The 20673-nt window shown below is 46.3% G+C and overlaps 31 non-coding genes across 31 annotated transcripts; all 31 read left to right on the top strand.

The window, feature by feature from the left end:
- Nucleotides 1-468: 468 nt before the first annotated feature.
- TRNAT-AGU (transfer RNA threonine (anticodon AGU)) lies at nt 469-542 on the top strand. The gene has a single exon. It is a non-coding gene; the product is annotated as a tRNA-Thr (tRNA).
- Nucleotides 543-807: 265 nt separating this feature from the next.
- On the top strand, nt 808-881 carry TRNAA-AGC (transfer RNA alanine (anticodon AGC)). The gene has a single exon. It is a non-coding gene; the product is annotated as a tRNA-Ala (tRNA).
- Nucleotides 882-1319: 438 nt separating this feature from the next.
- On the top strand, nt 1320-1393 carry TRNAT-AGU (transfer RNA threonine (anticodon AGU)). The gene has a single exon. It is a non-coding gene; the product is annotated as a tRNA-Thr (tRNA).
- Nucleotides 1394-1658: 265 nt separating this feature from the next.
- TRNAA-AGC (transfer RNA alanine (anticodon AGC)) lies at nt 1659-1732 on the top strand. The gene has a single exon. It is a non-coding gene; the product is annotated as a tRNA-Ala (tRNA).
- Nucleotides 1733-1999: 267 nt separating this feature from the next.
- Nucleotides 2000-2073, top strand: TRNAT-AGU (transfer RNA threonine (anticodon AGU)). Its single transcript has one exon. It is a non-coding gene; the product is annotated as a tRNA-Thr (tRNA).
- A 939-nt stretch (nt 2074-3012) lies between these two features.
- TRNAA-AGC (transfer RNA alanine (anticodon AGC)) lies at nt 3013-3086 on the top strand. Its single transcript has one exon. It is a non-coding gene; the product is annotated as a tRNA-Ala (tRNA).
- Nucleotides 3087-3690: 604 nt separating this feature from the next.
- TRNAA-AGC (transfer RNA alanine (anticodon AGC)) lies at nt 3691-3764 on the top strand. Its single transcript has one exon. It is a non-coding gene; the product is annotated as a tRNA-Ala (tRNA).
- Nucleotides 3765-4369: 605 nt separating this feature from the next.
- On the top strand, nt 4370-4443 carry TRNAT-AGU (transfer RNA threonine (anticodon AGU)). Its single transcript has one exon. It is a non-coding gene; the product is annotated as a tRNA-Thr (tRNA).
- Nucleotides 4444-4708: 265 nt separating this feature from the next.
- TRNAA-AGC (transfer RNA alanine (anticodon AGC)) lies at nt 4709-4781 on the top strand. Its single transcript has one exon. It is a non-coding gene; the product is annotated as a tRNA-Ala (tRNA).
- Nucleotides 4782-5385: 604 nt separating this feature from the next.
- Nucleotides 5386-5459, top strand: TRNAA-AGC (transfer RNA alanine (anticodon AGC)). The gene has a single exon. It is a non-coding gene; the product is annotated as a tRNA-Ala (tRNA).
- A 1118-nt stretch (nt 5460-6577) lies between these two features.
- On the top strand, nt 6578-6651 carry TRNAA-AGC (transfer RNA alanine (anticodon AGC)). Its single transcript has one exon. It is a non-coding gene; the product is annotated as a tRNA-Ala (tRNA).
- Nucleotides 6652-7932: 1281 nt separating this feature from the next.
- TRNAA-AGC (transfer RNA alanine (anticodon AGC)) lies at nt 7933-8006 on the top strand. The gene has a single exon. It is a non-coding gene; the product is annotated as a tRNA-Ala (tRNA).
- Nucleotides 8007-8610: 604 nt separating this feature from the next.
- On the top strand, nt 8611-8684 carry TRNAA-AGC (transfer RNA alanine (anticodon AGC)). The gene has a single exon. It is a non-coding gene; the product is annotated as a tRNA-Ala (tRNA).
- A 95-nt stretch (nt 8685-8779) lies between these two features.
- Nucleotides 8780-8853, top strand: TRNAA-AGC (transfer RNA alanine (anticodon AGC)). The gene has a single exon. It is a non-coding gene; the product is annotated as a tRNA-Ala (tRNA).
- A 605-nt stretch (nt 8854-9458) lies between these two features.
- On the top strand, nt 9459-9532 carry TRNAT-AGU (transfer RNA threonine (anticodon AGU)). The gene has a single exon. It is a non-coding gene; the product is annotated as a tRNA-Thr (tRNA).
- Nucleotides 9533-9797: 265 nt separating this feature from the next.
- TRNAA-AGC (transfer RNA alanine (anticodon AGC)) lies at nt 9798-9870 on the top strand. Its single transcript has one exon. It is a non-coding gene; the product is annotated as a tRNA-Ala (tRNA).
- Nucleotides 9871-10474: 604 nt separating this feature from the next.
- TRNAA-AGC (transfer RNA alanine (anticodon AGC)) lies at nt 10475-10548 on the top strand. Its single transcript has one exon. It is a non-coding gene; the product is annotated as a tRNA-Ala (tRNA).
- A 1118-nt stretch (nt 10549-11666) lies between these two features.
- On the top strand, nt 11667-11740 carry TRNAA-AGC (transfer RNA alanine (anticodon AGC)). The gene has a single exon. It is a non-coding gene; the product is annotated as a tRNA-Ala (tRNA).
- Nucleotides 11741-13021: 1281 nt separating this feature from the next.
- TRNAA-AGC (transfer RNA alanine (anticodon AGC)) lies at nt 13022-13095 on the top strand. Its single transcript has one exon. It is a non-coding gene; the product is annotated as a tRNA-Ala (tRNA).
- A 604-nt stretch (nt 13096-13699) lies between these two features.
- TRNAA-AGC (transfer RNA alanine (anticodon AGC)) lies at nt 13700-13773 on the top strand. The gene has a single exon. It is a non-coding gene; the product is annotated as a tRNA-Ala (tRNA).
- Nucleotides 13774-14378: 605 nt separating this feature from the next.
- On the top strand, nt 14379-14452 carry TRNAA-AGC (transfer RNA alanine (anticodon AGC)). The gene has a single exon. It is a non-coding gene; the product is annotated as a tRNA-Ala (tRNA).
- A 437-nt stretch (nt 14453-14889) lies between these two features.
- TRNAT-AGU (transfer RNA threonine (anticodon AGU)) lies at nt 14890-14963 on the top strand. Its single transcript has one exon. It is a non-coding gene; the product is annotated as a tRNA-Thr (tRNA).
- Nucleotides 14964-15229: 266 nt separating this feature from the next.
- Nucleotides 15230-15303, top strand: TRNAT-AGU (transfer RNA threonine (anticodon AGU)). Its single transcript has one exon. It is a non-coding gene; the product is annotated as a tRNA-Thr (tRNA).
- A 775-nt stretch (nt 15304-16078) lies between these two features.
- TRNAA-AGC (transfer RNA alanine (anticodon AGC)) lies at nt 16079-16152 on the top strand. Its single transcript has one exon. It is a non-coding gene; the product is annotated as a tRNA-Ala (tRNA).
- A 1283-nt stretch (nt 16153-17435) lies between these two features.
- On the top strand, nt 17436-17509 carry TRNAT-AGU (transfer RNA threonine (anticodon AGU)). The gene has a single exon. It is a non-coding gene; the product is annotated as a tRNA-Thr (tRNA).
- Nucleotides 17510-17604: 95 nt separating this feature from the next.
- Nucleotides 17605-17678, top strand: TRNAT-UGU (transfer RNA threonine (anticodon UGU)). Its single transcript has one exon. It is a non-coding gene; the product is annotated as a tRNA-Thr (tRNA).
- Nucleotides 17679-17943: 265 nt separating this feature from the next.
- On the top strand, nt 17944-18017 carry TRNAT-AGU (transfer RNA threonine (anticodon AGU)). The gene has a single exon. It is a non-coding gene; the product is annotated as a tRNA-Thr (tRNA).
- Nucleotides 18018-18788: 771 nt separating this feature from the next.
- On the top strand, nt 18789-18862 carry TRNAT-AGU (transfer RNA threonine (anticodon AGU)). The gene has a single exon. It is a non-coding gene; the product is annotated as a tRNA-Thr (tRNA).
- A 771-nt stretch (nt 18863-19633) lies between these two features.
- TRNAT-AGU (transfer RNA threonine (anticodon AGU)) lies at nt 19634-19707 on the top strand. Its single transcript has one exon. It is a non-coding gene; the product is annotated as a tRNA-Thr (tRNA).
- Nucleotides 19708-19972: 265 nt separating this feature from the next.
- On the top strand, nt 19973-20046 carry TRNAT-AGU (transfer RNA threonine (anticodon AGU)). Its single transcript has one exon. It is a non-coding gene; the product is annotated as a tRNA-Thr (tRNA).
- Nucleotides 20047-20141: 95 nt separating this feature from the next.
- TRNAT-AGU (transfer RNA threonine (anticodon AGU)) lies at nt 20142-20215 on the top strand. The gene has a single exon. It is a non-coding gene; the product is annotated as a tRNA-Thr (tRNA).
- The last annotated feature ends 458 nt before the right edge of the window (nt 20216-20673 follow it).

The following is a 20673-nucleotide window of genomic DNA, read 5'->3' as shown; positions in this document are numbered from 1 at the left end:
ACAGGAGGACATGAGTTCGAATCTTACCGGTGCCTCGAGAGTCAAGACAAACGTCTCTCCAGTTTTTTGTTGTCGAAGTTTAGTTCGAAATAATTCTGATGGTGTCACTGCCTGAACAAGACGCTGCGTAGGCGCTGTGGCTTAGTTAGTTAAAGCGCCTGTCTAGTGAAAGGAAGGTCGATAGTTTGAATCTCACGTGTGCCTCGAGAGTCAAGACAAACGTCTCTGAAGTTTTTTGTTTTCGAAGTTTCGTTCGAAGTACTTCTGATAGTGTCACTGACTGAACAAGGCACTGGGCAGGCGCCGTGGCTTAGTTAGTTAAAGCGCCTGTCTAGTAAACAGGAAATCGTGAGTTCGAATCTCACCGGTGCTTTGAGAGTCAAGACAAACGGTTCTCTAGTTTTTTGTTTTCGAAGTTTTGTTCGAAGTACTTCTGATGGTGTCACTGCCTGAACAAGACGCTGCACAAGCGCCGTGGCTTAGTTGGTTAAAGCGCCTGTCTAGTAAACAGGAGATCGTGAGTTCGAATCTCACCGGTGCCTCGAGAGTCAAGACAAACCTCTGTCTAGTTTTTTTGTTTTCGAAGTTTAGTTCGAAATACTTCTGATGCTGTCACTGCCTGAACAAGACGCTGCACAAGCGCCGTGGCTTAGTTGGTTAAAGCGCCTGTCTAGTAAACAGCAGATCGTGAGTTCGAATCTCACCCGTGCCTCGAGAGTCAAGACAAACGTCTCTGTAGTTTTTTGTTTTCGAAGTTTAGTTCTAAATACTTGTGATGGTGTCACTGCCTGAACAAGACGCTGCGCAGGCGCCTTGGCTTAGTTGGTTAAAGCGCCTGTCTAGCAAACAGGAGATCGTGAGTTCGAATCTCACCGGTGCCTCGAGAGTCAAGACTAACGTCTCTTCTGATTTTTTTGTTTTCGAAGTATTGTTCGAAATACTTCCATTGGTGTCACTGCCTGAACAAGACGCTGCGCAGACGCCGTGGCTTATTTGGTTAAATTTCCTGTCTAGTAAACCGGAGATCGTGAGTTCGAATCTCACTGGTGCCTCGAGAGTCAAGACTAACGTCTCTTCTGATTTTTTTTGTTTTCGAAGTATTGTTCGAAATACTTCCAATGGTGTCACTGCCTGAACAAGACGCTGCGCAGACGCCGTGGCTTATTTGGTTAAATTTCCTGTCTAGTAAACCGGAGATCGTGAGTTCGAATCTCACCGGTGCCTCGAGAGTCAAGACAAACTTCTCTCTAGTTTTTTGTTTTCGAAGTTTATTTCGAAATACTTCTGATGGTGTCACTGCCTGAACAAGACGCTGCGTAGGCGCCGTGGCTTAGTTGGTTAAAGCGCCTGTCTAGTAAACAGGAGATCATGAGTTCGAATCTCACTGGTGCCTCGAGAGTCAAGACAAACGTCTCTCTAGTTTTTTTGTTTTCGAAGTTCAGTTCAAATTACTTCTGATGGTGTCACTGCCTGAACAAGACGCTGCGAAGGCGCCGTGGCTTAGTTAGTTAAAGCGCCTATCTAGTAAACCGGAGATCGTGAGTTCGAATCTCACCGGTGCCTCGAGAGTCAAGACAAACGTCTCTCTAGTTCTTTGTTTTCGAAGATTAGTTCGAAATACTTCTGATGGTGTCACTGCCTGAACAAGACGCTGCGCAGGCGCCTTGGCTTAGTTGGTTAAAGCGCCTGTCTAGCAAACAGGAGATCGTGAGTTCGAATCTCACTGGTGTCTCGAGAGTCAAGACTAACGTCTCTTCTGATTTTTTTTGTTTTCGAAGTATTGTTCGAAATACTTCCAATGGTGTCACTGCCTGAACAAGACGCTGCGCAGACGCCGTGGCTTATTTGGTTAAATTTCCTGTCTAGTAAACCGGAGATCGTGAGTTCGAATCTCACCGGTGCCTCGAGAGTCAAGACAAACTTCTCTCTAGTTTTTTGTTTTCGAAGTTTAGTTCTAAATACTTCTGATGGTGTCACTGCCTGAACAAGACGCCGCGCAGGCGCCGTGGCTTAGTTGGTTAAAGCGCCTGTCTAGTAAACAGGAGATCATGAGTTCGAATCTCACTGGTGCCTCGAGAGTCAAGACAAACGTCTCTCTAGTTTTTTGTTTTCGAAGTTTAGTTCGAAATAATTCTGATGGTGTCACTGCCTGAACAAGACGCTGCGCAGGCGCTGTGGCTTAGTTAGGAAAAGCGCCTGTCTAGTAAAAGGAAAATCGTGAGTTCGAATCTCACCTGTGCCTCGAGAGTCAAGACAAACGTCTCTCAAGTTTTTTGTTTTCGAAGTTTAGTTCGAAATATTTCTGACGGTGTCACTGCCTGAACAAGACGCTGCGCAGGCGCCGTGGCTTAGTTAGTTAAAGCGCCTGTCTAGTAAACCGGAGATCGTGAGTTCGAATCTCACCGGTGCCTCGAGAGTCAAGACAAACGTCTCTCTAGTTTTTTGTTTTCGAAGTTTAGTTCGAAATAATTTTGATGTGTCACTGCCTGAACAAGACGCTGCGCGGGCGCTGTGGCTTAGATTGTTAAAGCGCCTGTCTAGTAAAAGGAAGATCGTGAGTTCGAATCTCACCTGTGCCTCGAGAGTCAAGACAAAGGTCTCTCAAGTTTTTTGTTTTCGAAGTTTAGTTCGAAATACTTCTGATGCTGTCACTGACTGAACAAGACGCTGCACAGGCGCCATGGCTTAGTTAGTTAAAGCGCCTGTCTAGTAAACAGGAGATCGTGAGTTGGAATCTCACCGGTGCCTCGAGAGTCAAGACAAACGGCTCTCTAGTTTTTTGTTTTCGAAGTTTAGTTCGAAATACTTCTGATGGTGTCACTGCCTGAACAAGACACTGCGCAGGCGCCGTGGCTTAGTTGGTTAAAGCACATGTCTAGTAAACAGGAGATCATGAGTTCGAATCTCAACGGTGGCACGAGAGTCAAGACAAACGGCTCTCTAGTTTTTTGTTTTCGAAGTTTAGTTCTAAATACTTCTGATGGTGTCACTGCCTGAACAAGACGCTGCACAGGCGCCGTAGCTTAGTTGGTTAAAGCGCCTGTCTAGCAAACAGGAGATCATGAGTTCGAATCTCACCGGTGCCTCGAGAGTCAAGACTAACGTCTCTCTAGTTTTTTTTGTTTTCGAAGTATTGTTCGAAACACTTCTAATGGTGTCACTGCCTGAACAAGACGCTGCGCAGGCGTCGTGGCATATTTGGTTAAAGCGCCTGTATAGTAAACAGGAGATCGTGAGTTCGAATCTCACCAGTGCCTCGAGAGTCAAAACAAACGCCTCTCTAGTTTTTTGATTTCGAAGTTCATTTCGAAATACTTTTGATGGTGTCACTGCCCGAACAAGGCACTGCGCAGGCGCCGTGGCTTAGTTGGTTAAAGGGCCTGTCTAGTAAACAGGAGAGCATGAGTTCGAATCTCACCGGTGCCACGAGAGTCAAGAAAAACCTCTCTCTAGTATTTTATTTTCGAAGTTTAGTTCGAAATACTTCTGATGCTGTCACTGCCTGAACAAGACGCTGCACAAGCGCCGTGGCTTAGTTGGTTAAAGCGCCTGTCTAGTAAACAGCAGATCGTGAGTTCGAATCTCACCCGTGCCTCGAGAGTCAAGACAAACGTCTCTGTAGTTTTTTGTTTTCGAAGTTTAGTTCTAAATACTTGTGATGGTGTCACTGCCTGAACAAGACGCTGCGCAGGCGCCTTGGCTTAGTTGGTTAAAGCGCCTGTCTAGCAAACAGGAGATCGTGAGTTCGAATCTCACCGGTGCCTCGAGAGTCAAGACTAACGTCTCTTCTGATTTTTTTTGTTTTCGAAGTATTGTTCGAAATACTTCCATTGGTGTCACTGCCTGAACAAGACGCTGCGCAGACGCCGTGGCTAATTTGGTTAAATTTCCTGTCTAGTAAACCGGAGATCGTGAGTTCGAATCTCACCGGTGCCTCGAGAGTCAAGACAAACGTCTCTCTAGTTTTTGGTTTTCGAAGTTTAGTTCGAAATAATTCTGATGGTGTCACTGCCTGAACAAGACGCTGCGTAGGCGCTGTGGCTTAGTTAGTTAAAGCGCCTGTCTAGTGAAAGGAAGATCGATAGTTTGAATCTCACGTGTGCCTCGAGAGTCAAGACAAACGTCTCTGAAGTTTTTTGTTTTCGAAGTTTCGTTCGAAGTACTTCTGATAGTGTCACTGACTGAACAAGGCACTGGGCAGGCGCCGTGGCTTAGTTAGTTAAAGCGCCTGTCTAGTAAACAGGAAATCGTGAGTTCGAATCTCACCGGTGCTTTGAGAGTCAAGACAAACGGTTCTCTAGTTTTTTGTTTTCGAAGTTTTGTTCGAAGTACTTCTGATGGTGTCACTGCCTGAACAAGACGCTGCACAAGCGCCGTGGCTTAGTTGGTTAAAGCGCCTGTCTAGTAAACAGGAGATCGTGAGTTCGAATCTCACCGGTGCCTCGAGAGTCAAGACAAACCTCTGTCTAGTTTTTTTGTTTTCGAAGTTTAGTTCGAAATACTTCTGATGCTGTCACTGCCTGAACAAGACGCTGCACAAGCGCCGTGGCTTAGTTGGTTAAAGCGCCTGTCTAGTAAACAGCAGATCGTGAGTTCGAATCTCACCCGTGCCTCGAGAGTCAAGACAAACGTCTCTGTAGTTTTTTGTTTTCGAAGTTTAGTTCTAAATACTTGTGATGGTGTCACTGCCTGAACAAGACGCTGCGCAGGCGCCTTGGCTTAGTTGGTAAAGCGCCTGTCTAGCAAACAGGAGATCGTGAGTTCGAATCTCACCGGTGCCTCGAGAGTCAAGACTAACGTCTCTTCTGATTTTTTTGTTTTCGAAGTATTGTTCGAAATACTTCCATTGGTGTCACTGCCTGAACAAGACGCTGCGCAGACGCCGTGGCTTATTTGGTTAAATTTCCTGTCTAGTAAACCGGAGATCGTGAGTTCGAATCTCACCGGTGCCTCGAGAGTCAAGACAAACGTCTCTCTAGCTTTTGGTTTTCGAAGTTTAGTTCGAAATAATTCTGATGGTGTCACTGCCTGAACAAGACGCTGCGCAGGCGCTGTGGCTTAGTTAGCTAAAGCGCCTGTCTAGTGAAAGGAAGATCGTGAGTTCGAATCTCACCTGTGCCTCGAGAGTCAAGACAAACGTCTCTCATGTTTTTTGTTCTCGAAGTTTAGTTCGAAATACTTCTGATGGTGTCACTGCCTGAACAAAACGCTGCGCAGGCGCCGTGGCTTAGTTGGTTAAAGCGCCTGTCTAGTAAACAGCAGATCGTGAGTTCGAATCTCACCCGTGCCTCGAGAGTCAAGACAAACGTCTCTGTAGTTTTTTGTTTTCGAAGTTTAGTTCGAAATACTTCTGATGGTATCACTGCCTGAAGAAGACGCTGCGCAGGCGCCTTGGCTTAGCTGGTTAAAGCGTCTGTCTAGCAAACAGGAGATCGTGAGTTCGAATCTCACCGGTGCCTCGAGAGTCAAGACTAACGTCTCTTCTGAGTTTTTTTTGTTTTCGAAGTATTGTTCGAAATACTTCCAATGGTGTCACTGCCTGAACAAGACGCTGCGCAGACGCCGTGGCTTATTTGGTCAAATTTCCTGTCTAGTAAACCGGAGATCGTGAGTTCGAATCTCACCGGTGCCTCGAGAGTCAAGACAAACGTCTCTCTAGTTTTTGGTTTTCGAAGTTTAGTTCGAAATAATTCTGATGGTGTCACTGCCTGAACAAGACGCTGCGCAGGCGCTGTGGCTTAGTTAGTTAAAGAGCCTGTCCAGTGAAAAGAAGATCGTGAGTTCGAATCTCACCTGTGCCTCGAGAGTCAAGACAAACGTCTCTCAAGTTTTTTGTTCTCGAAGTTTAGTTCGAAATACTTCTGATGGTGTCACTGCCTGAACAAGACGCTGCGCAGGCGCTGTGGCTTAGTTAGTTAAAGCGCCAGTCTAGTGAAAGGAAGATCGTGAGTTCGAATCTCACCTGTGCCTCGAGAAGAAAGACGAACGTCTCTCAAGCATTTTGTTGTCGAAGTTTAGTTTGAAATACTTCTGATGGTGTCACTGCCTGAACAAGACGCTGCACAATCGCCGTGGCTTAGTTGGTTAAAGCGCCTGTCTAGTAAACAGGAGATCGTGAGTTCGAATCTCACCGGTGCCTCGAGAGTCAAGGCAAACCTCTGTCTAGTTTTTTTTTTGTTTTCGAAGTTTAGTTCGAAATACTTCTGATGCTGTCACTGCCTGAACAAGACGCTGCACAAGCGCCGTGGCTTAGTTGGTTAAAGCGCCTGTCTAGTAAACAGCAGATCGTGAGTTCGAATCTCACCGGTGCCTCGAGAGTCAAGACAAACGTCTCTCTAGTTTTTTTGTTTTCGAAGTTCAGTTCAAATTACTTCTGATGGTGTCACTGCCTGAACAAGACGCTGCGAAGGCGCCGTGGCTTAGTTAGTTAAAGCGCCTATCTAGTAAACCGGAGATCGTGAGTTCGAATCTCACCGGTGCCTCGAGAGTCAAGACAACCGTCTCTCTAGTTCTTTGTTTTCGAAGATTAGTTCGAAATACTTCTGATGGTGTCACTGCCTGAACAAGACGCTGCGCAGGCGCCTTGGCTTAGTTGGTTAAAGCGCCTGTCTAGCAAACAGGAGATCGTGAGTTCGAATCTCACTGGTGCCTCGAGAGTCAAGACTAACGTCTCTTCTGATTTTTTTTGTTTTCGAAGTATTGTTCGAAATACTTCCAATGGTGTCACTGCCTGAACAAGACGCTGCGCAGACGCCGTGGCTTATTTGGTTAAATTTCCTGTCTAGTAAACCGGAGATCGTGAGTTCGAATCTCACCGGTGCCTCGAGAGTCAAGACAAACTTCTCTCTAGTTTTTTGTTTTCGAAGTTTAGTTCTAAATACTTCTGATGGTGTCACTGCCTGAACAAGACGCCGCGCAGGCGCCGTGGCTTAGTTGGTTAAAGCGCCTGTCTAGTAAACAGGAGATCATGAGTTCCAATCTCACTGGTGCCTCGAGAGTCAAGACAAACGTCTCTCTAGTTTTTTGTTTTCGAAGTTTAGTTCGAAATAATTCTGATGGTGTCACTGCCTGAACAAGACGCTGCGCAGGCGCTGTGGCTTAGTTAGGAAAAGCGCCTGTCTAGTAAAAGGAAAATCGTGAGTTCGAATCTCACCTGTGCCTCGAGAGTCAAGACAAACGTCTCTCAAGTTTTTTGTTTTCGAAGTTTAGTTCGAAATATTTCTGACGGTGTCACTGCCTGAACAAGACGCTGCGCAGGCGCCGTGGCTTAGTTAGTTAAAGCGCCTGTCTAGTAAACCGGAGATCGTGAGTTCGAATCTCACCGGTGCCTCGAGAGTCAAGACAAACGTCTCTCTAGTTTTTTGTTTTCGAAGTTTAGTTCGAAATAATTTTGATGTGTCACTGCCTGAACAAGACGCTGCGCGGGCGCTGTGGCTTAGATAGTTAAAGCGCCTGTCTAGTAAAAGGAAGATCGTGAGTTCGAATCTCACCTGTGCCTCGAGAGTCAAGACAAAGGTCTCTCAAGTTTTTTTGTTTTCGAAGTTTAGTTCGAAATACTTCTGATGCTGTCACTGACTGAACAAGACGCTGCGCAGGCGCCATGGCTTAGTTAGTTAAAGCGCCTGTCTAGTAAACAGGAGATCGTGAGTTGGAATCTCACCGGTGCCTCGAGAGTCAAGACAAACGGCTCTCTAGTTTTTTGTTTTCGAAGTTTAGTTCGAAATACTTCTGATGGTGTCACTGCCTGAACAAGACACTGCGCAGGCGCCGTGGCTTAGTTGGTTAAAGCACATGTCTAGTAAACAGGAGATCATGAGTTCGAATCTCAACGGTGGCACGAGAGTCAAGACAAACGGCTCTCTAGTTTTTTGTTTTCGAAGTTTAGTTCTAAATACTTCTGATGGTGTCACTGCCTGAACAAGACGCTGCACAGGCGCCGTAGCTTAGTTGGTTAAAGCGCCTGTCTAGCAAACAGGAGATCATGAGTTCGAATCTCACCGGTGCCTCGAGAGTCAAGACTAACGTCTCTCTAGTTTTTTTTGTTTTCGAAGTATTGTTCGAAACACTTCTAATGGTGTCACTGCCTGAACAAGACGCTGCGCAGGCGTCGTGGCATATTTGGTTAAAGCGCCTGTATAGTAAACAGGAGATCGTGAGTTCGAATCTCACCAGTGCCTCGAGAGTCAAAACAAACGCCTCTCTAGTTTTTTGATTTCGAAGTTTATTTCGAAATACTTTTGATGGTGTCACTGCCCGAACAAGGCACTGCGCAGGCGCCGTGGCTTAGTTGGTTAAAGGGCCTGTCTAGTAAACAGGAGAGCATGAGTTCGAATCTCACCGGTGCCACGAGAGTCAAGAAAAACCTCTCTCTAGTATTTTATTTTCGAAGTTTAGTTCGAAATACTTCTGATGCTGTCACTGCCTGAACAAGACGCTGCACAAGCGCCATGGCTTAGTTGGTTAAAGCGCCTGTCTAGTAAACAGCAGATCGTGAGTTCGAATCTCACCCGTGCCTCGAGAGTCAAGACAAACGTCTCTGTAGTTTTTTGTTTTCGAAGTTTAGTTCTAAATACTTGTGATGGTGTCACTGCCTGAACAAGACGCTGCGCAGGCGCCTTGGCTTAGTTGGTTAAAGCGCCTGTCTAGCAAACAGGAGATCGTGAGTTCGAATCTCACCGGTGCCTCGAGAGTCAAGACTAACGTCTCTGTAGTTTTTTGTTTTCGAAGTTTAGTTCTAAATACTTGTGATGGTGTCACTGCCTGAACAAGACGCTGCGCAGGCGCCTTGGCTTAGTTGGTTAAAGCGCCTGTCTAGCAAACAGGAGATCGTGAGTTCGAATCTCACCGGTGCCTCGAGAGTCAAGACTAACGTCTCTTCTGATTTTTTTTGTTTTCGAAGTATTGTTCGAAATACTTCCATTGGTGTCACTGCCTGAACAAGACGCTGCGCAGACGCCGTGGCTAATTTGGTTAAATTTCCTGTCTAGTAAACCGGAGATCGTGAGTTCGAATCTCACCGGTGCCTCGAGAGTCAAGACAAACGTCTCTCTAGTTTTTGGTTTTCGAAGTTTAGTTCGAAATAATTCTGATGGTGTCACTGCCTGAACAAGACGCTGCGTAGGCGCTGTGGCTTAGTTAGTTAAAGCGCCTGTCTAGTGAAAGGAAGATCGATAGTTTGAATCTCACGTGTGCCTCGAGAGTCAAGACAAACGTCTCTGAAGTTTTTTGTTTTCGAAGTTTCGTTCGAAGTACTTCTGATAGTGTCACTGACTGAACAAGGCACTGGGCAGGCGCCGTGGCTTAGTTAGTTAAAGCGCCTGTCTAGTAAACAGGAAATCGTGAGTTCGAATCTCACCGGTGCTTTGAGAGTCAAGACAAACGGTTCTCTAGTTTTTTGTTTTCGAAGTTTTGTTCGAAGTACTTCTGATGGTGTCACTGCCTGAACAAGACGCTGCACAAGCGCCGTGGCTTAGTTGGTTAAAGCGCCTGTCTAGTAAACAGGAGATCGTGAGTTCGAATCTCACCGGTGCCTCGAGAGTCAAGACAAACCTCTGTCTAGTTTTTTTGTTTTCGAAGTTTAGTTCGAAATACTTCTGATGCTGTCACTGCCTGAACAAGACGCTGCACAAGCGCCGTGGCTTAGTTGGTTAAAGCGCCTGTCTAGTAAACAGCAGATCGTGAGTTCGAATCTCACCCGTGCCTCGAGAGTCAAGACAAACGTCTCTGTAGTTTTTTGTTTTCGAAGTTTAGTTCTAAATACTTGTGATGGTGTCACTGCCTGAACAAGACGCTGCGCAGGCGCCTTGGCTTAGTTGGTAAAGCGCCTGTCTAGCAAACAGGAGATCGTGAGTTCGAATCTCACCGGTGCCTCGAGAGTCAAGACTAACGTCTCTTCTGATTTTTTTGTTTTCGAAGTATTGTTCGAAATACTTCCATTGGTGTCACTGCCTGAACAAGACGCTGCGCAGACGCCGTGGCTTATTTGGTTAAATTTCCTGTCTAGTAAACCGGAGATCGTGAGTTCGAATCTCACCGGTGCCTCGAGAGTCAAGACAAACGTCTCTCTAGCTTTTGGTTTTCGAAGTTTAGTTCGAAATAATTCTGATGGTGTCACTGCCTGAACAAGACGCTGCGCAGGCGCTGTGGCTTAGTTAGCTAAAGCGCCTGTCTAGTGAAAGGAAGATCGTGAGTTCGAATCTCACCTGTGCCTCGAGAGTCAAGACAAACGTCTCTCATGTTTTTTGTTCTCGAAGTTTAGTTCGAAATACTTCTGATGGTGTCACTGCCTGAACAAAACGCTGCGCAGGCGCCGTGGCTTAGTTGGTTAAAGCGCCTGTCTAGTAAACAGCAGATCGTGAGTTCGAATCTCACCCGTGCCTCGAGAGTCAAGACAAACGTCTCTGTAGTTTTTTGTTTTCGAAGTTTAGTTCGAAATACTTCTGATGGTATCACTGCCTGAAGAAGACGCTGCGCAGGCGCCTTGGCTTAGTTGGTTAAAGCGTCTGTCTAGCAAACAGGAGATCGTGAGTTCGAATCTCACCGGTGCCTCGAGAGTCAAGACTAACGTCTCTTCTGAGTTTTTTTTGTTTTCGAAGTATTGTTCGAAATACTTCCAATGGTGTCACTGCCTGAACAAGACGCTGCGCAGACGCCGTGGCTTATTTGGTCAAATTTCCTGTCTAGTAAACCGGAGATCGTGAGTTCGAATCTCACCGGTGCCTCGAGAGTCAAGACAAACGTCTCTCTAGTTTTTGGTTTTCGAAGTTTAGTTCGAAATAATTCTGATGGTGTCACTGCCTGAACAAGACGCTGCGCAGGCGCTGTGGCTTAGTTAGTTAAAGAGCCTGTCCAGTGAAAAGAAGATCGTGAGTTCGAATCTCACCTGTGCCTCGAGAGTCAAGACAAACGTCTCTCAAGTTTTTTGTTCTCGAAGTTTAGTTCGAAATACTTCTGATGGTGTCACTGCCTGAACAAGACGCTGCGCAGGCGCTGTGGCTTAGTTAGTTAAAGCGCCAGTCTAGTGAAAGGAAGATCGTGAGTTCGAATCTCACCTGTGCCTCGAGAAGAAAGACGAACGTCTCTCAAGCATTTTGTTGTCGAAGTTTAGTTTGAAATACTTCTGATGGTGTCACTGCCTGAACAAGACGCTGCACAATCGCCGTGGCTTAGTTGGTTAAAGCGCCTGTCTAGTAAACAGGAGATCGTGAGTTCGAATCTCACCGGTGCCTCGAGAGTCAAGGCAAACCTCTGTCTAGTTTTTTTTTTGTTTTCGAAGTTTAGTTCGAAATACTTCTGATGCTGTCACTGCCTGAACAAGACGCTGCACAAGCGCCGTGGCTTAGTTGGTTAAAGCGCCTGTCTAGTAAACAGCAGATCGTGAGTTCGAATCTCACCGGTGCCTCGAGAGTCAAGACAAACGTCTCTCTAGTTTTTTTGTTTTCGAAGTTCAGTTCAAATTACTTCTGATGGTGTCACTGCCTGAACAAGACGCTGCGAAGGCGCCGTGGCTTAGTTAGTTAAAGCGCCTATCTAGTAAACCGGAGATCGTGAGTTCGAATCTCACCGGTGCCTCGAGAGTCAAGACAACCGTCTCTCTAGTTCTTTGTTTTCGAAGATTAGTTCGAAATACTTCTGATGGTGTCACTGCCTGAACAAGACGCTGCGCAGGCGCCTTGGCTTAGTTGGTTAAAGCGCCTGTCTAGCAAACAGGAGATCGTGAGTTCGAATCTCACTGGTGCCTCGAGAGTCAAGACTAACGTCTCTTCTGATTTTTTTTGTTTTCGAAGTATTGTTCGAAATACTTCCAATGGTGTCACTGCCTGAACAAGACGCTGCGCAGACGCCGTGGCTTATTTGGTTAAATTTCCTGTCTAGTAAACCGGAGATCGTGAGTTCGAATCTCACCGGTGCCTCGAGAGTCAAGACAAACTTCTCTCTAGTTTTTTGTTTTCGAAGTTTAGTTCTAAATACTTCTGATGGTGTCACTGCCTGAACAAGACGCCGCGCAGGCGCCGTGGCTTAGTTGGTTAAAGCGCCTGTCTAGTAAACAGGAGATCATGAGTTCCAATCTCACTGGTGCCTCGAGAGTCAAGACAAACGTCTCTCTAGTTTTTTGTTTTCGAAGTTTAGTTCGAAATAATTCTGATGGTGTCACTGCCTGAACAAGACGCTGCGCAGGCGCTGTGGCTTAGTTAGGAAAAGCGCCTGTCTAGTAAAAGGAAAATCGTGAGTTCGAATCTCACCTGTGCCTCGAGAGTCAAGACAAACGTCTCTCAAGTTTTTTGTTTTCGAAGTTTAGTTCGAAATATTTCTGACGGTGTCACTGCCTGAACAAGACGCTGCGCAGGCGCCGTGGCTTAGTTAGTTAAAGCGCCTGTCTAGTAAACCGGAGATCGTGAGTTCGAATCTCACCGGTGCCTCGAGAGTCAAGACAAACGTCTCTCTAGTTTTTTGTTTTCGAAGTTTAGTTCGAAATAATTTTGATGTGTCACTGCCTGAACAAGACGCTGCGCGGGCGCTGTGGCTTAGATAGTTAAAGCGCCTGTCTAGTAAAAGGAAGATCGTGAGTTCGAATCTCACCTGTGCCTCGAGAGTCAAGACAAAGGTCTCTCAAGTTTTTTTGTTTTCGAAGTTTAGTTCGAAATACTTCTGATGCTGTCACTGACTGAACAAGACGCTGCGCAGGCGCCATGGCTTAGTTAGTTAAAGCGCCTGTCTAGTAAACAGGAGATCGTGAGTTGGAATCTCACCGGTGCCTCGAGAGTCAAGACAAACGGCTCTCTAGTTTTTTGTTTTCGAAGTTTAGTTCGAAATACTTCTGATGGTGTCACTGCCTGAACAAGACACTGCGCAGGCGCCGTGGCTTAGTTGGTTAAAGCACATGTCTAGTAAACAGGAGATCATGAGTTCGAATCTCAACGGTGGCACGAGAGTCAAGACAAACGGCTCTCTAGTTTTTTGTTTTCGAAGTTTAGTTCTAAATACTTCTGATGGTGTCACTGCCTGAACAAGACGCTGCACAGGCGCCGTAGCTTAGTTGGTTAAAGCGCCTGTCTAGCAAACAGGAGATCATGAGTTCGAATCTCACCGGTGCCTCGAGAGTCAAGACTAACGTCTCTCTAGTTTTTTTTGTTTTCGAAGTATTGTTCGAAACACTTCTAATGGTGTCACTGCCTGAACAAGACGCTGCGCAGGCGTCGTGGCATATTTGGTTAAAGCGCCTGTATAGTAAACAGGAGATCGTGAGTTCGAATCTCACCAGTGCCTCGAGAGTCAAAACAAACGCCTCTCTAGTTTTTTGATTTCGAAGTTTATTTCGAAATACTTTTGATGGTGTCACTGCCCGAACAAGGCACTGCGCAGGCGCCGTGGCTTAGTTGGTTAAAGGGCCTGTCTAGTAAACAGGAGAGCATGAGTTCGAATCTCACCGGTGCCACGAGAGTCAAGAAAAACCTCTCTCTAGTATTTTATTTTCGAAGTTTAGTTCGAAATACTTCTGATGCTGTCACTGCCTGAACAAGACGCTGCACAAGCGCCATGGCTTAGTTGGTTAAAGCGCCTGTCTAGTAAACAGCAGATCGTGAGTTCGAATCTCACCCGTGCCTCGAGAGTCAAGACAAACGTCTCTGTAGTTTTTTGTTTTCGAAGTTTAGTTCTAAATACTTGTGATGGTGTCACTGCCTGAACAAGACGCTGCGCAGGCGCCTTGGCTTAGTTGGTTAAAGCGCCTGTCTAGCAAACAGGAGATCGTGAGTTCGAATCTCACCGGTGCCTCGAGAGTCAAGACTAACGTCTCTTCTGATTTTTTTTGTTTTCGAAGTATTGTTCGAAATACTTCCATTGGTGTCACTGCCTGAACAAGACGCTGCGCAGACGCCGTGGCTAATTTGGTTAAATTTCCTGTCTAGTAAACCGGAGATCGTGAGTTCGAATCTCACCGGTGCCTCGAGAGTCAAGACAAACGTCTCTCTAGTTTTTGGTTTTCGAAGTTTAGTTCGAAATAATTCTGATGGTGTCACTGCCTGAACAAGACGCTGCGCAGGCGCTGTGGCTTAGTTAGCTAAAGCGCCTGTCTAGTGAAAGGAAGATCGTGAGTTCGAATCTCACCTGTGCCTCGAGAGTCAAGACAAACGTCTCTCATGTTTTTTGTTCTCGAAGTTTAGTTCGAAATACTTCTGATGGTGTCACTGCCTGAACAAAACGCTGCGCAGGCGCCGTGGCTTAGTTGGTTAAAGCGCCTGTCTAGTAAACAGCAGATCGTGAGTTCGAATCTCACCCGTGCCTCGAGAGTCAAGACAAACGTCTCTGTAGTTTTTTGTTTTCGAAGTTTAGTTCGAAATACTTCTGATGGTGTCACTGCCTGAAGAAGACGCTGCGCAGGCGCCTTGGCTTAGTTGGTTAAAGCGTCTGTCTAGCAAACAGGAGATCGTGAGTTCGAATCTCACCGGTGCCTCGAGAGTCAAGACTAACGTCTCTTCTGAGTTTTTTTTGTTTTCGAAGTATTGTTCGAAATACTTCCAATGGTGTCACTGCCTGAACAAGACGCTGCGCAGACGCCGTGGCTTATTTGGTTAAATTTCCTGTCTAGTAAACCGGAGATCGTGAGTTCGAATCTCACCGGTGCCTCGAGAGTCAAGACAAACGTCTCTCTAGTTTTTGGTTTTCGAAGTTTAGTTCGAAATAATTCTGATGGTGTCACTGCCTGAACAAGACGCTGCGCAGGCGCTGTGGCTTAGTTAGTTAAAGAGCCTGTCTAGTGAAAGGAAGATCGTGAGTTCGAATCTCACCTGTGCCTCGTGAGTCAAGACAAACGTCTCTCAAGTTTTTTGTTCTCGAAGTTTAGTTCGAAATACTTCTGATGGTGTCACTGCCTGAACAAAACGCTGCGCAGGCGCCGTGGCTTAGTTGGTTAAAGCGCCTGTCTAGTAAACAGGAGATCGTGAGTTCGAATCTCACCGGTGCCTCGAGAGTCAAGACAAACCTCTCTCCAGTTTTTTTTGTTTTCGAAGTTTAGTTCGAAATACTTCTGATGCTGTCCCTGCCTGAACAAGACGCTGCACAAGTGCCGTGGCTTAGTTGGTTAAAGCGCCTGTCTAGTAAACTGGAGATCGTGAGTTCGAATCTCACCGGTGCCTCGAGAGTCAAGACAACCGTCTCTCTAGTTTTTTGTTTTCGAAATTTAGTTCGAAATACTTCTGATGGTGTCACTGCCTGAACAAGACGCTGCGCAGGCGCCGTGGCTTAGTTGGTTAAAGCGCCTGTCTAGTAAACAGGAGATCATGAGTTCGAATCTCACCGGTGCCTCGAGAGTCAAGACAAACGTTTCTCTAGTTTTTGGTTTTCGAAGTTTAGTTCGAAATAATTCTGATGGTGTCACTGACTGAACAAGACGCTGCGCAGGCGCTGTGGCTTAGTTAGTTAAAGCGCCTGTCTAGTGAAAGGAAGATCGTGAGTTCGAATCTCACCTGTGCCTCGAGAAGAAACACGAACGTCTCTCAAGTTTTTTTGTTGTCGAAGTTTAGTTTGAAATACTTCTGATGGTGTCACTGCCTGAACAAGACGCTGCACAAGCGCCGTGGCTTAGTTGGTTAAAGCGCCTGTCTAGTAAACAGGAGATCGTGAGTACGAATCTCACCGGTGCCTCGAGAGTCAAGGCAAACCTCTGTCTAGTTTTTTTTGTTTTCGAAGTTTAGTTCGAAATACTTCTGATGCTGTCACTGCCTGAACAAGACGCTGCACAAGCGCCGTGGCTTAGTTGGTTAAAGCGCCTGTCTAGTAAACAGCAGATCGTGAGTTCGAATCTCACCGGTGCCTCGAGAGTCAAGACAAACGTCTCTCTAGTTTTTTTGTTTTCGAAGTTCAGTTCGAATTACTTCTGATGGTGTCACTGCCTGAACAAGACGCTGCGAAGGCGCCGTGGCTTAGTTAGTTAAAGCGCCTATCTAGTAAACCGGAGATCGTGAGTTCGAATCTCATAGGTGCCTCGGGAATCAAGACAAACGTCTCTCTAGTTCTTTGTTTTCGAAGATTAGTTCGAAATACTTCTGATGGTGTCACTGCCTGAACAAGACGCTGCGCAGGCGCCTTGGCTTAGTTGGTTAAAGCGCCTGTCTAGCAAACAGGAGATCGTGAGTTCGAATCTCACTGGTGCCTCGAGAGTCAAGACTAACGTCTCTTCTGATTTTTTTTTGTTTTCGAAGTATTGTTCGAAATACTTCCAATGGTGTCACTGCCTGAACAAGACGCTGCGCAGACGCCGTGGCTTATTTGGTTAAATTTCCTGTCTAGTAAACCGGAGATCGTGAGTTCGAATCTCACCGGTGCCTCGAGAGTCAAGACAAACTTCTCTCTAGTTTTTTGTTTTCGAAGTTTATTTCGAAATACTTCTGATGGTGTCACTGCTTGAACAAGACGCTGCGTAGGCGCCGTGGCTTAGTTGGTTAAAGCGCCTGTCTAGTAAACAGGAGATCATGAGTTTGAATCTCACAGGTGCCTCGAGAGTCAAGACAAACATCTCTCTAGTTTTTTGTTTTCGAAGTTTAGTTCGAAATACTTCTGATCGCGTCACTTCCTGAACAAGACGCTGCGCAGGCGCCGTGGCTTAGTTGGTTACAGCACCTGTCTAGTAAACAGGAGATCATGAGTTCGAATCTCACCGGTGCCTCGGGAGTCAAGACTAACGTCTCTCTAGTTTTTTTGTTTTCGAACATTCATGACTTCTTTGCGCAAACACGTACACGGACACAAGGAAAAGAGGCAAACAACACGGGCGCCCGTGTTGTTTGCCTCTTTTCCTTGTGTCCGTGTACGTGTTTGCGCAAAGAAGTCAGGATCGAGTACGAACTCGCCCAACTTTCAGTACTTTTATTTTCGAAGTTCAGTTCGAAATACTTCTGATGGTGTCACTGCCTGAACAAAACGCTGCGCAGGCGCCGTGGCTTAGTTAGTTGAAGCGCCTGTCTAGTAAAGAGGAGATCGTGAGTTTGAATCTCACCGGTGCCTCGAGAGTCAAGACAAACCTCTCTCTAGTTTTTTTGTTTTCGAAGTTTTGTTCGAAATACTTCTGATGGTGTCACTGCCTGAACAAGACTCTGCAGAAGCGCCGTGGCTTAGTTGGTTAAATAGCCTGTCTAGTAAACAGCTGATCGTGAGTTCGAATCTCACCGGTGCCTCGAGAGTCAAGACAAACGTCTCTCGAGTTTTTTGTTTTCGAAGCTCAGTTCGAAATACTTCTGATGGTGTCACTGTCTGAACAAGACGCTGTGCAGGCGCCGTGGCTTAGTTAGATAAAGCGCCTGTCTAGTAAACCGGAGATCGTGAGTTCGAATCTCACCGCTGCCTCGAGAGTCAAGACAAACGCCTCTCTAGTTTTTTGTTTTCGAAGTTTAGTTCGAAATACTTATGTTGGTGTCACTGCCTGAACAAGACGCTGCGCAGGCGCCGTGGCTTAGTTGGTTAAAGCGCCTGTCTAGTAAACAGGAGATCATGAGTTCGAATCTCACCGGTGCCTCGAGAGTCAAGACAAACGTCTCTCAAGTTTTTTGTTCTCGAAGTTTAGTTCGAAATACTTCTGATGGTGTCGCTGCCTGAACAAGACGCTGCACAAGCGCCGTGGCTTAGTTGGTTAAAGCGCCTGTCTTGTAAACAGGAGATCGTGAGTTCGAATCTCACCGGTGCCTCGAGAGTCAAGACAAACCTCTGTCTAGTTTTTTTGTTTTCGAAGTTTAGTTCGAAATACTTCTGATGCTGTCACTGCCTGAACAAGACGCTGCACAAGCGCCGTGGCTTAGTTGGTTAAAGCGCCTGTCTAGTAAACAGCAGATCGTGAGTTCGAATCTCACCGGTGCCTCGAGAGTCAAGACAAACGTCTCTCTAGTTTTTTGTTTTCGAAGTTTAGTTTGAAATACTTATGTTGGTGTCACTGACTGAACAAGGCACTGGGCAGGCGCCGTGGCTTAGTTAGTTAGAGCGCCTGTCTAGTAAACAGGAAATCGTGAGTTCGAATCTCACCGGTGCCTCGAGAGTCAAGACAAACGGTTCTCTAGTTTTTTGTTTTCGAAGTTTTGTTCGAAGTACTTCTGATGGTGTCACTGACTGAACAAGGCGCTACGCAGGCGCCGGGGCTTAGTTAGTTAAAGCGCCTGCCTAGTAAACAGGAGATCGTGAGTTCGAATCTCACCGGTGCCTCGAGAGTCAAGACAAACGGTTCTCTAGTTTTTTGTTTTCGAAGTTTAATTCGAAATACTTCTGATGGTGTCACTGCCTGAACAAGACGCTGCGCAGGCGCCGTGGCTTAGTTGGTTAAATTTCCTGTCTAGTAAACTGGAGATCGTGAGTTCGAATCTCACCGGTGCCTCGAGAGTCAAGACAAACATCTCTCTAGTTTTTGGTTTTCGAAGTTTAGTTCGAAATAATTCTGATGGTGTCACTGCCTGAACAAGACGCTGCGCAGGCGCTGTGGCTTAGTTAGCTAAAGCGCCTGTCTAGTGAAAGGAAGATCGTGAGTTCGAATCTCACCTGTGCCTCGAGAGTCAAGACAAACGTCTCTCATGTTTTTTGTTCTCGAAGTTTAGTTCGAAATACTTCTGATGGTGTCACTGCCTGAACAAAACGCTGCGCAGGCGCCGTGGCTTGGTTGGTTAAAGCGCCTGTCTAGTAAACAGCAGATCGTGAGTTCGAATCTCACCGGTGCCTCGAGAGTCAAGACAAACGTCTCTCTAGTTTTTTGTTTTCGAAGTTTAGTTTGAAATACTTATGTTGGTGTCACTGACTGAACAAGGCACTGGGCAGGCGCCGTGGCTTAGTTAGTTAGAGCGCCTGTCTAGTAAACAGGAAATCGTGAGTTCGAATCTCACCGGTGCCTCGAGAGTCAAGACAAACGGTTCTCTAGTTTTTTGTTTTCGAAGTTTTGTTCGAAGTACTTCTGATGGTGTCACTGACTGAACAAGGCGCTACGCAGGCGCCGGGGCTTAGTTAGTTAAAGCGCCTGCCTAGTAAACAGGAGATCGTGAGTTCGAATCTCACCGGTGCCTCGAGAGTCAAGACAAACGGTTCTCTAGTTTTTTGTTTTCGAAGTTTAATTCGAAATACTTCTGATGGTGTCACTGCCTGAACAAGACGCTGCGCAGGCGCCGTGGCTTAGTTGGTTAAATTTCCTGTCTAGTAAACTGGAGATCGTGAGTTCGAATCTCACCGGTGCCTCGAGAGTCAAGACAAACATCTCTCTAGTTTTTGGTTTTCGAAGTTTAGTTCGAAATAATTCTGATGGTGTCACTGCCTGAACAAGACGCTGCGCAGGCGCTGTGGCTTAGTTAGCTAAAGCGCCTGTCTAGTGAAAGGAAGATCGTGAGTTCGAATCTCACCTGTGCCTCGAGAGTCAAGACAAACGTCTCTCATGTTTTTTGTTCTCGAAGTTTAGTTCGAAATACTTCTGATGGTGTCACTGCCTGAACAAAACGCTGCGCAGGCGCCGTGGCTTGGTTGGTTAAAGCGCCTGTCTAGTAAACAGCAGATCGTGAGTTCGAATCTCACCCGTGCCTCGAGAGTCAAGACAAACGTCTCTGTAGTTTTTTGTTTTCGAAGTTTTGTTCGAAGTACTTCTGATGGTGTCGCTGCCTGAACAAGACGCTGCGCAGGCGCCGTGGCTTAGTTGGTTAAAGCGCCTGTCTAGTAAACAGGAGATCATGAGTTCGAATCTCACCGGTGCCTCGAGAGTCAAGACAAACGTCTCTCTAGTTTTTGGTTTTCGAAGTTTAGTTCGAAATAATTCTGATGGTGTCACTGCCTGAACAAGACGCTGCGCAGGCGCTGTGGCTTAGTTAGTTAAAGCGCCTGTCTAGTGAAAGGAAGATGGTGAGTTCGAATCTCACCTGTGCCTCGAGAAGAAAGACGAACGTCTCTCAAGTTTTTTTGTTGTCGAAGTTTAGTTTGAAATACTTCTGATGGTGTCACTGCCTGAACAAGACGCTGCACAAGCGCCGTGGCTTAGTTGGTTAAAGCGCCTGTCTAGTAAACAGGAGATCGTGAGTTCGAATCTCACCGGTGCCTCGAGAGTCAAGACAAACGTCTCTCTAGTTTTTTGTTTTGGAAGTTTAGTTCGAAATACTTATGTTGGTGTCACTGACTGAACAAGGCACTGGGCAGGCGCCGTGGCTTAGTTAGTTAGAGCGCCTGTCTAGTAAACAGGAAATCGTGAGTTCGAATCTCACCGGTGCCTCGAGAGTCAAGACAAACGGTTCTCTAGTTTTTTTGTTTTCGAAGTTTTGTTCGAAGTACTTCTGATGGTGTCACTGACTGAACAAGGCGCTACGCAGGCGCCGTGGCTTAGTTGGTTAAATTTCCTGTCTAGTAAACCGGAGATCGTGAGTTCGAATCTCACCGGTGCCTCGAGAGTCAAGACAAACATCTCTCTAGTTTTTGGTTTTCGAAGTTTAGTTCGAAATAATTCTGATGGTGTCACTGCCTGAACAAGACGCTGCGCAGGCGCTGTGGCTTAGTTAGCTAAAGCGCCTGTCTAGTGAAAGGAAGATCGTGAGTTCGAATCTCACCTGTGCCTCGAGAGTCAAGACAAACGTCTCTCATGTTTTTTGTTCTCGAAGTTTAGTTCGAAATACTTCTGATGGTGTCACTGCCTGAACAAAACGCTGCGCAGGCGCCGTGGCTTGGTTGTTTAAA

The sequence above is a fragment of the Rhipicephalus microplus genome, chromosome 5 (assembly GCF_043290135.1).
Source record: "Rhipicephalus microplus isolate Deutch F79 chromosome 5, USDA_Rmic, whole genome shotgun sequence".
NCBI classification, from domain to species: Eukaryota; Metazoa; Arthropoda; class Arachnida; order Ixodida; family Ixodidae; genus Rhipicephalus; species Rhipicephalus microplus.
The sequence above is the reverse complement of the archived record's forward strand: the minus strand, read 5'-3'. Positions and strand labels throughout refer to the sequence as shown.